The sequence below is a fragment of the Aethalodelphis obliquidens genome, unplaced genomic scaffold (assembly GCF_003676395.1).
Source record: "Aethalodelphis obliquidens isolate GAN/ISIS:26980383/991018 unplaced genomic scaffold, ASM367639v1 scaffold7, whole genome shotgun sequence".
NCBI classification, from domain to species: domain Eukaryota; kingdom Metazoa; phylum Chordata; class Mammalia; order Artiodactyla; family Delphinidae; genus Aethalodelphis; species Aethalodelphis obliquidens.
The window spans coordinates 53,519,371-53,536,647 of record NW_020837951.1 but is presented as its reverse complement, the minus strand read 5'-3'; the positions used below and the strand labels follow the sequence as shown (position 1 = coordinate 53,536,647).

General features: G+C 34.2%; 1 protein-coding gene across 3 annotated transcripts in view; it reads left to right on the top strand.

Annotated features, from left to right (window-relative positions):
* RFX3 (regulatory factor X3) overlaps window positions 1-17,277 on the top strand; it is a 290,506-nt gene that overhangs the window by 197,222 nt on the left and 76,007 nt on the right. The gene's annotated exons all lie outside the window — the stretch shown is intronic.

Sequence of the window (17,277 nt, the reverse complement as noted above, 5' to 3'; positions counted from 1 at the left end):
AAATAGAAACAAATTGAGTAGAAAATAATTATATGAGAGGCTTTACATTTTTCATTTTGTGGATTTTCTTCATGATATAATAGGTACTTGGTAAGTATTTTGTATATACTTTTTTCTGTTTGTAATGATTGCATGTGTTCATACTTTCATCATTTAGTATCTTTTCCCTAATCCATTTTTTCAAGCCCTTATTTTTAATTCACTATTTTCTGGTAGCATCAGAAGAGATAACTAACCGTTCTAACTGGAGAGTTCTTTTTTTGTCATTTTTTCTTTGTATTTTTGAAGCATTTCTAATGCCCATTTCTCTCTTGCTTTTGATAACACTAAATATACCATTTCTAAACCTTTTAGTCACAGCAGTATATTTATGTAGATTAGAAACTAAATCATAGCTTCTCTGGACCTCAGTTCCCCTGTCAATAAAATAAGGGGTTAGTTAGACTAAATGATTTCCTAATATCCTCTCAGCTTTAAAATCATAATATTTACCAACAAATTATAAAATGTTCTAGATGTAAAATAACTGTATCTTTACCATAAAAGGAAAAGGGGTAGATTAGGTACCAGTACTGTATAATGCTCCTGATACAGGCCATCCAGAAAGTGATTTTCAGTGGAAAGGGAAGTACTTGCCACTTACCAAGGCCTTAGGAAAACTGGAAAAAATGGGGAGGAAGAGTCCTTTCCCACTTTAGTTTCATATACCCTCTCTCATGCTGGCTTACCAGCGCTCCATCCCCACCCCTCTCCTGCTTCACCTTCCCCAGGCACTGATACTTGCCTTCACACTGAATTTTAGCTATCTGTTAAACATCCTCATGAACTAGATATGGGTTTACTAAATTTACTAGTGCTATCATTGAGTTAACTAAATTGATTATTCCAGGTCATGTATATATAGGTACAAACATTAGCAGGATGAATTTTATAGCTTGATTTTTTTGTTTGTTTTTCTGTATAGAGTGTGAAAAATGACATGACTCCTTAAGTTATCCATTACACAAATTTGGTGCAATTTTTATTATATTAATTGGTAAATTAACACAAAATAACTGACTTATAACAGCTGAGAATAGTGGGAAAACTATTTTTAAAAAATCAATTCCTGTCAGTTGTACATATTAATTCACTCTTTTAAAAAGGCATTAATATTTAAGGTTCTGTTAAGGATGGTTTTTTTGTTTTCATTTTTACAAGAAAATTTCCTTTTTAGCAAAAGGAGTTTAAAAGTTAAATAAAGAGAGAACTTTTGCATGGAAAAATCATAAGGTGCTCTCATCAAAGCACATGATAGTGACATGATAGATACATATTATCTAAATATACATCTGCTAGTAATTATTACCTTACATTTATTACCACAGTTTATATTTGATTTAGATCCCCCCTCAATCGTGCTGAAGATCTTCATCTGCTTCATTCACAGTGAGGTGGTGATTCTGTACAGTTTCACATCTGTTCCTATAGTAAAGTTAACAAAGTTTAAGTGCTATGACACCTATTTAAGATTTCCTCCCATCCTCCTCTTGCCAAATGCTAGAAAATTTGTGCTATGTATTATAGTTGTTTAGACTCCTGAAACTCTAGATTTTTTGGTAGGTGCCGTGTCATTAAAGGAGATTTCCTTATTTTCATGTACCTTTTTCATTCACTGTAGAACCATAGAAAGAATGTCTATGAGCACAGTCTCTAAGAACCTGTTAGTCGAGATGCAAGCCATTTCTTTCCAAACGTTGAGCCAGACTGTGCCATATAAATTCAGTTTTTCTGACTGTTCTTCTGTGTTCAACCTACCACCCATAGCATGCCTGATGCAGCTAACTGGGTAGGAGTAGCCTCTACTATTGCCAGAATTCCTGACAGTAGTAGTCAATTGGGCTGTGCCTTAAGAGCCTGTAATAAGTGGAATGTATAGTCAGTTAATTCAGTTGATGTGAAACTAGTTAAATTTGAGGGCTCCGGAATAGCACAAACCTAATACCTTTACGCGGTTTCTGGTTACCAAGGTTTCCTGCTCTGGTTCCCAGAATAATTGCCTTTGCTGTCTCTTACATTTGACCTCTGTCTATATAGAAATACTTTCACTTAAATTTATTAGGAATAACTTTCTGCCACAAAGAGGTTTACTCCAATGTGCAAACCAACTTCTCAGGATAAATCAGTAAAAAGAGATGATTTGAAATTGAAACCACTACTAAGAAAAATAAATGATCAGCACTTGAAATATTTTGTTACCTAGTCTAATAGTCAATATAAAACCATCTTTCTTATAATAGAAGGATCTTTATTTACATTAATGGAGAATTTTTATTTGAGCATATGATTTACTTTAGTTTTATAACCTTAAGTGCAAAAATATTTTACATAAACATGTTTTAGTATTTCATTTTTGCTGTGTATTGTAAAATGTTTCAGTTTTCAAGGTACATAGAAATTTCAGAAGTTTTCAAAAGATTATTATGGTAACATATTAAATTTTATTTGATGAATATATTATGGTACAAGCTACCAATATTCAGATTTGGTCAAAATACTTTTTCTCCTTTTACTGTGCTCTTTTATTTGGTCAATGGAGTCCATGTATAAATTATTAAACATGTATGTATGTATATATTTTTTTATTTATTTAAATATAAGTATAAACTTATACACATTTAAAAGGCATTTCCTGCTGATAGTATTAAATAAGAATTTTCAAAAAGATTATGTAACATTTTTTATTGGAAAATCACTGGGTATGACTTCAGCTAAGTTACTATTTGAGTAAATAAACATTTTACGTTTCATTAAATTAATGCTAGGGATCTATTGTTAACATTTCAGGAGAACATGGACATTAAGGTAGAAGAGTTGACTACAGTCATATCTGAACTCATTATGCCTTGATCTTCCTTCTAAATACATCTCCATAGTGTTCCTTATGTGTCTTTATTCATTTTAAACTCTTAATTTATTTTTCATCATTATTTTTCATATAACCATATTTTTTTTAGAATTTTAGAATTTTGGAACCGGAACACATTTTGCATTTGAGAATCAAAAATTTATGATTGTAGTTAGTGATATTTTTGTATTTATCACAACATAGTTTATCTATACCAGACTATATAATAATAAGCAATTTGCTATAAGAAATTTAATTTATTCATTCCTCCATAAAATAACATTTGAATTCTTATAATGAGATGGTTATTTATGGAGTTGTTTTTCTTCTTGATAAGAAAACTAACTAAATTAGGTTACATTAATCATTTTTGAGACTGTGATATGAAAGCTAATTTTCTACTTTTCTGTATATACATTTAGTAATTATATATGTTAAATGGCTCTTGCTAAAATTAGATCCCACCAAAGGGCACAAGGAAAATGTGTTGAAGCTAATATTGTTCATATCTCTACCTTTTTTGATTAATGAAAAATACTGTAATTTTTTCAATTGTTTGGAGGAAAATTTCAATGTCCATCTACTGCTATATAAGTAAAAGTTTGGCCTATCTTATATAATTTATAGAAAGTTAAGAATTCATTCAATAATTGTAGATGCTTTTATTTCTTTATCCTTGGGTTTGCATGTAAAGTTTTTATGAATTTATTTATGTGAATTAGTTATACATTCTTAAGTAGCACAATTCAAAAGATAAAAGAAAGTACATAATGCAGTGTCCCTCTCATTTCTGTTCCTCATTTCTTCTCCTTAGAGGCAATCAAAGTTATCAAGTTCTTTGAGTATCACTCTGGAGTTATTCTCTGAATGTACAAGCAGAATGTCTCTCTTTCCCTCGCATTAGCATTTTTATTTTTTTTTACGAATAGTAACAAAAATACTGAATCTTGCTTTTTTTTCCCACCTAACGGTGTGTGTCAGAGATTTTTTTTTATATCAATACTTGAAGGGCTTCTTTATATATTTATGGGGAAATGACTATATTAGAAGGAGCTGAACTGCCCATTCTTCTTACCAAAGGGTAAAAAATGTTAAAATAATGTTGGATTACTTGTTATGGCTATATAGAGATAGAAAAGCAACATAGTCACGTAAGACAAAAATTTCTCTTTAATTGTCATATATAAAGATATGCTTGGAAGAAATTTTTTGTTAGAAATGTGATGTTATGCATAAATCACAGTTATTTTATATATTACATATTACAGAAATAATAAATTTCTATTTTAAATAATTTTCTTAGTTTTACAGTTAGCCTGAATGATTTAAAAATGAAAGTCAAGCAAAACTACTTTCTCCACTTATTTTGGCAGAAGTATGTATGTCCATTATGATCTTAGTATTTTCTGTTTTCCTGTGTCCCATTTTCCCTAGGCCAACCTGAGCTCTCAGATAAAACTCCTCAGAGAGAGTACCACGAATCTTCTGCTTTCTGCACTAAATCCTAAATTGACTGAAGGTTCTGGGACCTTATTTTCAAAGCACTTAATAAAATGGGACTTTGAATGACTTGTAGTCTCCATTGCTTCATCTATATTCCATTCAGCTGTCAGTCAGTTTCACACTGCTCCAGCCTTGAAGCTGATAAGATCTAGAGGCAGTAATTTTATGGCTAAGGCTGTAAGACATTCTACTCCTAGAAATCTTGATAAACTAGAAGGTTAAGACAAACAGAATGACAGGGGCCTTCAGCTCCTCCTGAGCATAGCTGATGGATTCCCTTCTAAAGCAAAATACAATGAGTTATTTTAATTTTAGCTATTTCATACTGAAACAGCATTTCAGAACCACAGGTGTGTTACAACATGCCAGAAATGGCTAGATTCTATTCCATCTAAAATCTAGATTAGGAAGGTTTAATGATGTTTGTAAATTCTACTTATAAATATGGAAGTAAACTATGTTCCAGGTGACCTGTTGTATAACTTTAACTTGATCCTTATATTTATAAATCAAATTGCAAGTTAATTTACTAGTTTGAAACTGCTGTAGATTTTGAAGGAAAAAAATCACTAATGTTTCATTTATGGAAGCTAGATGATCCAGATAAAATATGAAATGTATTGTGAATGGCAAATTAAAATATACTGTCATCTGTGAGTTACATGTGAGTCAGTATTAGACCCATAAAATTTAATACTGCCTGTTCCACTGGCCCATGTCTTTTATTTTAATGAGGGAAAATTCTAAACGATGCCTATGACCAATTATCAATTCTCAAATGAAAGGGAGTTTCTCCATGTTCCCATGTTTATGAGTACATCCTCCAAAAGCATGTGATTTTGTTACCACTTTCTCAGTATGCATAGCTACAGTTGTATTTGTTGGCTATGGAATTGTTTTCTCTTAAAGTCTAGCTTTTTAAAAATTATAACTGTTGGTGCCCCAAAATTTCATGGGCTAGGGATTTTGTAATCTATCTGTAGAAAGTTAAAATAATTTAACTCATTTATTTTAAATTTACCCCCTATAAGTTTTAGTAACTTTTCCCATCTGCCTTGTGAGAAAGGAAGATGTGATTTTTAATTGTCCTTTCAAAATTATAGGAAAGATGCAGTTAGACAAGAAAAGGAAATATAAAATTAGGAAGGAGGTAAAGAGGTCAGAATTCGCAGATGATATGATTGTGTACCTGATAAAAATCATAGAGAATCAAATGAAAAACTAGAACCAATAATAAGAGAATTTAGTAAAGTGACTTAGTACAAAATTAATATACAAAGAAATCAATAGCTTTTCTAAATACAATTGACAGTAGCTAGAATATAATGTAAGCAAAGATCTCATTTATAATAAACTCAAAATATGCCAGGCAGTAAACTAACAATATATGTGCAAGATCCAGCTGCTGAATAAACTTTTTAAGTTCCTAAGGGACAAAAAAAGAAGCTTGAATAATTGAAAGAGAAGTTTCAGTATCAAACATTTTGAATCTCCCTAAATTAACTTAAAAATTTTGATATGATCCTAATCAAGATACCAATAGATTTTTTTCTTTTATAAGAAAGACTGTTTACATAAATAAACATACAAGAATAGTGAAGAAAGTTGTATAAAAAGAAAAATAATGATGCGTGTTGTGGGACATAAACAGCCCTACCAGTTGTTCAAACATATATAAAATTAATAATTAAAACAGAATTGTCTAGGCACATGAATAGACCAGTATAGGCCAGTAATAGACTATAGGCCAAACGCATATAAGAATACAACATATGACAAATGTGGCATTGCCTGTCAATAGAGAAATGATATTATTGATAAATAATGCTTGGGACAGCTGGATAACTATTTTTAAAAGAAAATTAGATTCGTTCCATACATTGCTCCTTATATAAAAATTAATTTCACTTGGATGGAAAATTTTTTTATTATTATTCTGTTATAGTGGGGAAACATGATGTAAAATTCAGATCCTACAAAAAAATATGCTGATGTGATCAACTATATAAAAGTAAAAACATTCCATATGACAGAAACCACAGCAACAAAAGGCAACAGTGAAACAACAACCTCGCATAAAGTTTTGAAATGTTATATTCAAAGCATGAATTCGTTTAATATATAGACCACTCATAGAAATCCTTCAGAAAAAAAAGAGACCAAAATGAGGAAGGCATTTGAAGAAGCAGTTCACTGAAAAGGAAATGAAAAATAAACTACAAAGAGATACCATTTTTCATCTCTCACACAGGCAAAGTTAAAAAGTTAGTAAACCTTGGCAAAGGTGTAAAGAAACAGGCAGTCTCATTGTTGATAGTACTAAATTGGTACAGGATTGGAGAGCAATAAGGAAATTTTTATTAAGATTGAAAATACAAAAAAAAAAAAAAAAAGATTGAAAATACACATAGCCGCTGACTCAGAGAGTACTTCTAGGAATTTAATCCACTGATGATACTCTTACATATGTGAAATGCTGCATAAACAACTATATTCATTGTAGAGTTATTTGTATTAGAAAAAGATTGGAAGAATCCTAATTGTCTATCAGCAGAGAAATAGTTAAATACATTTTAGTGCATTTGTCCATTCAGTGGAATTTTGTACGGCCATTAAAAAGAGTGAGGCAGTGTGTGTATGTGTTTGCATGTGTGTAGATAGATAGATGTGGAAAGATCTCCAAATATATTGTTAAATGAAAAAGCAAGGAGTAATGTGTGTGTGTGTGTGTGTGTGTGTGTGTGTGTGTGCACGCGCACGCATGCGTGCACATGGCGCACGTGTGCATTTAAATAGAAATATACATTTCTATATGCTTATGTAAGTACAAAGATATCTCTAGAAGAAGGAATGAAGGAAAAAAAGGTGGGAGGCATGTGAATATATTTTCTATTCAAAAAAAGTGATTTATTATTTTAAAAAATCTTAGTCAAGCTCTTAATGATTATAAAGTGTATCTATTTGGTCATGCTATCCAAATGCATGTAACTGAAACAACCCTTTCTTTATGTGCCCAGTATAAAGATTGTCTATGAGGTATCATGATTCAAGTTAAACCTTGATCCTAGGTTTCAGAAAAAGTTCTTCTTTATTAGACTGTTGAAAGTTTAGAGAATGAAAATGCGCATTAAATTTAGTAAAGATTTCTAGAGCCATTCTTATTCAGTATTTTGGGGTGAAGGTGAATGTTTGGTATATTCATGTACTTAGAGTCACTCACTCTCTCAAACATTTATTGAGCAATCACTATTGACCAGCCACTGTGCTTCTATGAATATAAAGGTTTACAATATGAGTAATGGAGCTAATTTCATCACTGAAAGGTACCTAATCCTCCAAGGCAAAAATAGAAATACACAAATAGCCCCCAGACTTCTTTTAAGTGGTTAGTTTCATTTTCTTTCTCATCACATTATTTTTTAAATCACAAATGTTAATATGTTGTAAATTGATTAATTTTAGATTCACGAAAATTGTGCTTATCTTCTGATTATGTTACTAACCTAAACTGCAAAATTGTCTAAATGCTGGGTAGGATTGGATAGCAAGAGAATGAAAAAGAATGAAAATAGCAAAAATCTATATAATAAACTTTAAAACCACCCTTTATACAGAGTTAGCAAGGGCCATTTTAGGAATGCCTGTTACCTCCCTACTTATTCTCCCTGAAGTATTAATTGCAGTCTAACCCTGGCAAAGAAAATAAATTTGATTATGTTTTAGTGCAGTGTTCTCAAACTTGAGTGTACATTATGTGTGGAGCATTGATTAAATGCACGGCTGGTCCCCACCCCCAAGGCTTTTGATTCAGTGTGGAGAAGGACCCAAGATGTGCATTTCTTATAAGCACCTGGTGACTCTGGTAATGCTGATCCAGAATTACACTTTGAGAAAACCTCTGTTTTAGTGATTATATGAACTAAATACAAAGTGAAAATGTTCTTGGTACTCAGAATAATCTGCAAAAGGCAGATTTGAAATCTTAAATTTGAAAATATCAACTTGGCCTTAAATCCTATCACTTAATCCTAACCCAGCAGATTCCTGAAGGGTAATTGTAGCCCTGAGTGCTTATACAGTTGATATCTCAAAATTAGTTTTATTGTCACACATCAGTAATGCCAGTTTCACAAAGTCCTGGTGAGGGTGGAGGGATGTAGGCTTTACAGAATAATCAGTGGAAGCCCGATACAACAGTCTTGGTTTCAGTTCACCTGGTTAAACCAAATGTTCTCAGAACACATTCAGTTCATGCAGGTATCTTCTCTATATGTTTTTTTCTTATCAATATTTCAAAATAGCTTTAGGTGGTATAAAATTGCCAAAACTTCAGGCTGAAAGCATAATGATTAAAATTTTTTTCTCTAAATGTCATAAAATTATCAGTGAGTAAAAAGTATTTCATGTAGTTAAGCGTTTGCAAGAGCTAAGCCTTCTTTGCTCTAAATGCTTAGTGTATAAGATTAAGATTTTGTCTTAGCTTTTATTCAAGAGGAGATGAAAAGCAAAGCTGGCTAGGTATGTTTTCTGGGCATTTTTAATTTTTTTAAGAGTTAAAAGAACAACCCGTCCTGAATATCTGAGTTAAGCTTCTTTTTAATATTGCTGTGGAGTAATAGATTCATATGTTGATTTCTATATCACTTGAATATACAACTTACAGAGCGGTATCATATTCACAGCTTTATCCTCAGTGAGCTGTTTCTACCTGCATTGCAGGGACACGTGGGCCCAAGAGACACCTGTAGATCCTTAGAAGGGATCCAGTTACTAGAAGGGAACTGATTTAACTGCTTTGTGCAGGGCATTCAAAGTTTGAGGGCCACAATCTACAATGAGAAATACCTTTACTTTGTGGCCCAGTACTCATACACATACATATATGCATACATTCATGAGTATACATCTATATATACACACATGACTATTATATACATATATACATTCATAGACAGAGGACTAAAACCAAAGTTCCAGGAAACAATACTTACCTGTACTGTGTGCCAGGACATTTGAGTATTTTCTACTCTATTTGATTTCTTTAATTTTTAAAAAATGCTGGTCAGGATAATTGATTTCATAACCTACTAATGGGTTACACCTTACTTTCTGAAAAGCGCTGCTTTGGACAAATTGAAGAAGAGATCAAACCACTAGCAATACAGATATGAGCCACCAGAATGCAGTGTCCATTCTTTTTTTTTGGTTTTTAGTTGTTGTTGTTTTGCATTGCTAACAAGTGCCCAGATAATTCTAACAAGTGTCTAGGACCACTCTTGGAGAAAAACCTGGGTTGTGATTATATAGACTACATGTAAAGTGAAAGGGTTTGTTTCCTTTGTGTTCCTGGTTGAAGTACTTGCTATAGAAGTCCCCCGCCACCCAACACACACACACCAGGAGGTGGTCATTTCTAACAGGTATAAGGGCGCTGGTCACATGCTCATGTCAGCAGTCACAGATACTTTTTCTGAACAAGCCACCAAGTAGAAATTGTTTCTGTCTTACTTGATCTCAAATGCAAACAAAATATCAAGTCTTACAGTTCAGGAGAAAAATTACCCCAAAGGAAATTTCCAGTCTTAAGTGTATTCTCTTCATTGGGTTTCTCTAAAGAATTTACTATTCTTTCACAAGGAAACAAAAATGCTGTTTCTCTAAGAAAGTGTTAACTGGTGAGGTTAATAGAACAACCTGTATTAACAAGAAAATTCAATCATTATATAACTGTTTTTATGATGAGTAAAATTTATTCATTCAAAAGTTTTTGTTGCTTTGTAAGTTGATCACTTTGAAATCATTTTCAAGTAATGCTTATTAATCAATCATATGTAAACCCTTTCCTATTGGAAAGTAAATCTTGTTAACAGTAAATCATGTAGCAAATTTTAATTTTACAAGCCACCCCTCAGAAGATAGTTTCATTAAAAACAGTGATATTTCCTCTTGATTTATATTCTTGTTATATTTGTATAAAATGGAAATACTGTTGAACTCAGAGTGATAAACCTTGGATTCCAATCTCATAGTTAACACCTATGTAATCTCAAGAAAGTCCCCCAATCCCAGAGAGCCTCAATTTTCTGATCTGTCAAAAGGAGATAATATTGCTTGCCTTTGCTGTTTCACAAAGTTGTGAAGATCAAATGAGAATTAATGTAAAAAAGCTTTATAAATCATAAAGCATTATAGTATTCTATTTTTAAATCACTTTCTTAAACAGTTCTAGAAAGGAAATAATTTCTACCATGAGACCAATTTTAATTATAGTGGTAGTTGACTATATCAATCTTGACCTTCAGTCTTTAAAAAAGATTAAAAAGCTATTTCAGAGTCAAGAGAATATGCCTTGACCTATAAAGACAATGAATAAGATGATATAATTGTTCTTTTTCCTTCTGTCTTATTGGCATGTAATTGAATGACTGGCTGATGTTTACACTAAGACAAAGTCCTAATTGTCCACATATATCATATTCTATTTGGGCCATTGAATAGATGTGCATAATGTGTATATAAATCACATGTACAGGGAATCCTCTTTTTTGCCCCATGCAACTCATGCAAAAGTTTCAGCACCTCTCACTTTGAGATCAGTCTTCCTCTTCCTTTTTACTGAGGGTGATTGGCATTCCCCAACATTGATGTATCCTGACGTTGGAAATCAGGTTAGCTCTAAAATAATTGTTTCCAAAGTTACTTAAAAATAAATAACTCTTTCTGTTAAAAGTAAATAATGGTGATGATAAAATTAATATCAACAATTTATGAAAGGCTCCAAACCTCTCCACATTTCCCTGCATTTGAAACTGAGGTTTACCTTTTTGACATCATCAACTGCCCCTAAATGAACCCTGGGCTCCAGCCAGTCTTGATTACTTGTACCTGAAGTATCTGTGAGTGGCATCAGTTTTACTGAAGATGTTGTAGAGGAAAGAGCTGAGGTTTAGCATCACGCTTTCCAGAGCACAGTCCCTCAAAGCCTCTCTGCACCACCTGTCCCCCCCAGTCTGTCCATTCATTTTACCAATGAGCATTCACCGCTAGTGTGCCCAGATCCCCGTCTCCTCAAATCTCTCAACCCTTCAGCAGAGCACTTAAACCTGATACTAACTCTGCTAAACAAGGGGCCATCCTGTGATAAGGATTCTCCTTCCTTAAAAGGCAATGGGAAGCTATAAATACCAATAATAAATAACGATGGGGAATTATAAATAATGGGGAAATGCTTTTTTTTCTTTTTACATTGTTCTCTTTAAAAGTATTTGCTGCCTTAAGGAAACAATAAACAAGATGAAAAGACAACCCTCAGAATGGGAGAAAATATTTGCAAACGAAGCAACTGACAAAGGCTTAATGTCCAAAATATACAAGCAGCTCATGCAGCTCAATATCAACAAACAACCCAATCCAAAAATGGGTGGAAGACCTAGATAGACATTTCTCCAAAGAAGACATACAGTTTGCCAACAAACACATGAAAGAATGCTCAACATCACTAATCATTAGAGAAATGCAAATCAAAACTACAATGAGGTATCACCTCACACTGTCAGAATGGCCATCATCAAAAAATCTACAAACAATAAATGCTGAAGAGGGTGTGCAGAAAAGGGAACCCTCTTGCACTGTTGGTGGGAATGTAAATTGATACAGCCACTATGGAGAACAGTATGGAGGTTCCTCAAAAAACTAAAAGTAGAACTACCATACGACCCAGCAATCCCCCTACTGGGCATATACCCTGAGAAAACCATAATTCAAAAAGAATCATGTACCACAATGTTCACTGCAGCACTATTTACAGTAGCCAGGACATGGAAGCAACCTAAGTGTCCATAGACAGATGAATGGATAAAGAAGATGTGGGACATGGATGCAATGGAATATTCCTCAGCCATAAAAAGAAACGAAATTGAGTTATTTGTAGTGAGGTTGATGGACCTAGAGTCTGTCATACAAAGTGAAGTAAGTCAGGAGAAAAACAAATACCGTATGTTAACACATATATATGGAATCTAGGGAAAAAAAATGGTTCTGATGAACCTAGGGGCAGGACAGGAATAAAGACACAGATGTAGAGAATGGACTGGAGGACATGGAGGGGAGGAGGAAGGGGAAGCTGGGACAAAGTGAGAGAATAGCACTGACATATATACACTACCCGATGTAAAACAGATAGCTAGTGGGAAGCAGCCGCATAGCACAGGGAGATCAGCTTGGTGCTTTGCGACCAGCTAGAGGGGTGGGATAGGGAGGATGGGAGGGAGGCTCAAGAGGGAGGGGATATGGGGATATGTGTATATGTACAGCTGATTCACTTTGATATGCAGCAGAAACTAACACTGCATTAACTAACTAACTAACATTGCAAAGCAATTATACTCCAATAAAGATGTTTAAATAAATAAATAAATAATGAAAAAAGTATTTGCTGCCTTAGTAAAAGTACAATATTGATCTCTTCTTTGAGCTTGGGAAAGGAGAACATAAACAGAATATTTACTGGACATCCAGACATCATTTGACCCCTCTTCTCTGTTCTCTCAACCTCTTTCCCTAAGGGCTTAGGTGTGACTTTTCTCTGTTGTCCTTTTCAGGACACTGATTCTTGGGTGGATATCTTACAAGCCTCAAGTGACCTTGGGTGCTTAGAGACTCTCCACTGGTCCCTGGATTCCAACAAGGCATCATTAGCATTTGAGTGACTGGAAAAGAGTTTGCAGCCTGTGTTTTAGGCCACATGTTTATCATAGTGTGTATCTATCCCCCATCAGGTAATAGGTGCCCTGTCCCCTTCAGGTCCTTCTTAGAGGGTTTGCTGTATCTTTTTTTTTTTTTTTTTTTTGCGGTACGCGGGCCTCTCACCGTTGTGGCCTCTCCCGTTGCGGAGCGCAGGCTCAGCGGCCATGGCTCATGGGCCCAGCTGCTCCGCAGTACGTGGGATCCTCCCGGACCGGGGCATGAACCCGTGTCCCCTGCATTGGCAGGCGGACTCTCAACCACTGCGCCACCAGGGAAGCCCGGTTTGCTGTATCTTTGTAGGAGCTCCACTGAGCTTTACTTTTTTTCCTCCTAGATGTGAAATACAGCTTCTCCCTGTTCCTACTGATTTCTGTCCCTAATTCCTGAGAAATCATGGAAGAGTTTCTTCACTGGTGCAGTCTGCAACAGACATGCATACTTTCTATATTCCAAACAAATAGGGGTTTCTTCTGCCTTACAGAGCCCAGGTATTTTTTTCCTTGAATCCACCACACAAGAACTAAGGTCTTCCTGTTGCCATGTGGTCATATTTGTATCACATTTGTGACCATGCCACTCTATTTCAGAAGAAAAAATAGTTGTCATAGTCTTTAATGAGCACTCCATTCTTAGTATGGAGGGAAACTACTTGTCCCCAAATGAGGGAAACCACTTACACCGTTCCCTGGGATTCTGTCTTTTGAGAATTCAGTGTTTGGTTGGGGGAGCTGAGTCACACCTGTATTTACTTTAATTCTGCAGTTCCTAACTGGTGACACAAGGTCAGACATCATTTTCTCATGGCAACTAGTATTACCTTCCTCTCTTTCTTTGCCCAAATTAAGCTTCACTCACAGCAAAGCTCATGGGTATCCCTGCACTCTCTGATGAAAGTCTGTTTTCCTGAATAGTCTTCACTGTGAACTACTCTCAGCAAGTGCTCAAACCTGGTCTGATTTTTCGAATTATGCTCTGTAGTGCCTTGTCATGGGACACACTGCAAAGAGGTCTTTCATCTTTCTGCTAATGTGCAGTCAGAAAGAAACCTGGTCTATGCATGTAGGAAGCTCTCCACATTACCTGAGCTCTGACTCTTCAGACTTTGTTAGGCATTCTGTTGGGGTAGCATCTGAGGCTGGTGGTCTCACACTTATAATTCCTATGGCTGGAAGACTTTTCATTGATCTCTATCGCTTTTCTGCCCCAGAAGCCTGCCAGTCCTCTAATATTTCAGTGGTGTGTCTAAACACAGTGCAAAATCCTCTTCTCCAGTTTCTGAAAGTGTTTCTGCAGTAGCACTGGACCAAGGGTTTCTGTCTTTGACTGATAACCACCCTCAGAGTAGATTCCCATTCTCATGGGAATCCTGTTTCAGCTGGCGAACGTGGAGGATTTTAATTCATCCCTAGTATATTGCTAACGATCTTTTTTTAGTCTTCCAGAAAAGACTGATTTTTCTAAGAATTCATGTGCTCATGGTGACTGGAATGGTTATCAGTTTCTTACCTGCTCTTTCACATAGGGAGTTGTAAGTCTCACCCACTCCAGTAATGACACTTAATGCTCTATAAGCCTTTCCATGCTGAACATCTCATCTCAAATGGAACATCCCACCATTTGATCTCAGAGGAGTTGCCATAGCTTCTTATCTGATTATGAATCAATAGTTCAGGATCATCATGAACCAGTCTAAACTGCCAAGCACCATGTATCCTAGCATTAGATAATCGTGAAGAAGAAATGTGCACTATTGACGATTCAGTCCTAGGGTGATTATTCAGTAAGAGATACAACTGGGCACTGTACCTTAGTTCAGACAGTTGATTTTTCAAACAAAAAGCTAAGGTATACTCATAGTCTAAAGCTTAATTAGTTTAGGGAAGAAATGGAAAATGTTTATTTACCATACTTATTTTTTAATTGTCAAAAATAACCACAAATCCTTTAGTCATAAAGAAATAAAAATTGCTGTTAACAAACAAAGCCAGATGTGGATTTCTCCCTCATTATTGCTCAGCTATTATATTTTTGATAATTTTTACCTTTCACTTAAACCTATAAAATCACAAGATACAGATCATTTTATTTTTAAGTAGACCGAAATCTAACCTCAAATTTTCCACACTCAAACTTCAAAGAAAATGTAGGCATTTTAGCAAATTTGAATTTTGAGCAAATTCTTCCTAGAAGTGATTTACAGTCACATGAGGATGAGACTTTTCAGCTGTCTTTTTATATATGTTTTTTTGGTTGGTTTTTTTTTTTTTTTTGGTTGTTTTTTTTTGTTTTGTTTTTTTTCATGTGGGCCATTTTTAAAGTCTATATTGAATTTGTTACAATATTTCTTCTGTTGTCTTTTATGTTTTGGTTTTTTGGCCGTGAGGCATGTGGGATCTTAGCTCCCAGACCAGGTATCGAACCCACATCCCCTGCGTTGCAAGGCGAAATCTTAACCACTGGACCGCCAGGGAAGTCCCGATATATGTTTTCTCTCTGAAAACAAGAGCACTTATTGATGCCTTTTTAAGAGATGTAATACTGAGGTCCTTTATAGTTTTAGTTTAACATTTTGGTAAAATGTTTACTCATTACATTTACATTACTCTTTGCATAATTTTTTTTTGGTTTGTACAATATCATTTTCTTCAGTTTATTTTCAAGTATGATGATGAACTACATTAACCTTCCATCTGGAAAAGAGTGTTGCAGAAGCCAATTAACTTAATTTTGTGATTAAAAAAATTTTAATCATAATAAATTGTATTATATCATCTTATGAATTATTATATACTTTAAGAGTATTTTTTCTATAATTTCTACCTAACATTCTTTTCTGTATTACATTTTATTAACTCTAGGGAAGAAGAACAAGTAACTTGGGGAAATAACATAAAATTAAAGCTACTAATTCCTAAGAAAATTAAATTTAATGTTGACATAATTGAGACTGAACGTTCTGTGTATAAAGTATTCCACCATAAAGCAGTTGTAAACTTGATGGAAAAAAAAAAGACTTTGCTTTGCTATGGATTTTGCCATCCATCTTTTTTTTTTTTTTTTTTTTGGTAGGGGGAGGCAGTATGTTGAAATTTCAAGGCATCATTAATTTTCATAGCCAATGTAAAGTATGTTATCTGTGTTTGAAATATTTTTTATAACTGCTTATAGAGATGTTGATTTGATCAGATAGCAAAAATAAAAATAAAGATTTCTTTCCTATATAGAGTGATTTTTAATTTAACTGTAGTTAATATTGTTAATAGAATCCAGTAATCAAATACAGGGTGTTTGGAACCTGATCTTACAGTAAGTGCTATCGTGCTAGGAGCTGAGAGATAGTGATCTTTAAATATGAGGTTATCGAGAGTGCATCTCATTTATTATTGGCACCTGCTACTTAATTAAGGTGTTATGATTGCTCATGGTGTGCTGAGATTACACGGAAGAAAACTGTTTCTGTGATTGTCCCTTTTTTTGTTGGCTCTGAATTATCTTCTCTTCTACATTCCATTTCTGCTATCATTTCTAATAGCTCTGCCTCACCACCACATCCTAAACTATGATGTAGGGACCATGATTACATCTAAATGTGTTCATACTAATGACCCTCCACTTCCAAATTTTAATACAGGGTTTAGAGAAGAATGGATAGATTTAGAAGCTTTTGAACATTGATGAAGGTGTCTTTGCACATTTGCATTAAAATACTAATGCATATTAATAAAACACAAATCTGCAGTAGTTTTCTTTTGTGACAGAACGGAACAAATATTAAATACTCTTTGGGTGGGAGACTGTTTAGAAAGAGAGCGGTTACTCTCTCACATGTTGAACTACGAAAGTCAAGAATATTTTAACTAGCACAATCCTCTGGGGTTCCTGCTTCTCAGGTCTCCCTTCTTATATAATTATGGAATATTCAAAAAGGTTTACTTTTGTGATTGAGCTTATTATTAGTGTGCCTATTTTTATGTTATTCTCTGGGATTGGGGGGAGGAAGGAGGAAATACACATTTAGTGAGAGCTATTCATTAGCCACCATTGAAGAAGAAATTGAACTTTAAAGAATCTATCAAAAATTCTCTGGTGAGCCTTTTATTACTATCTTGTCTTGAGCCCTTTTTTTAATGACATCTATTATC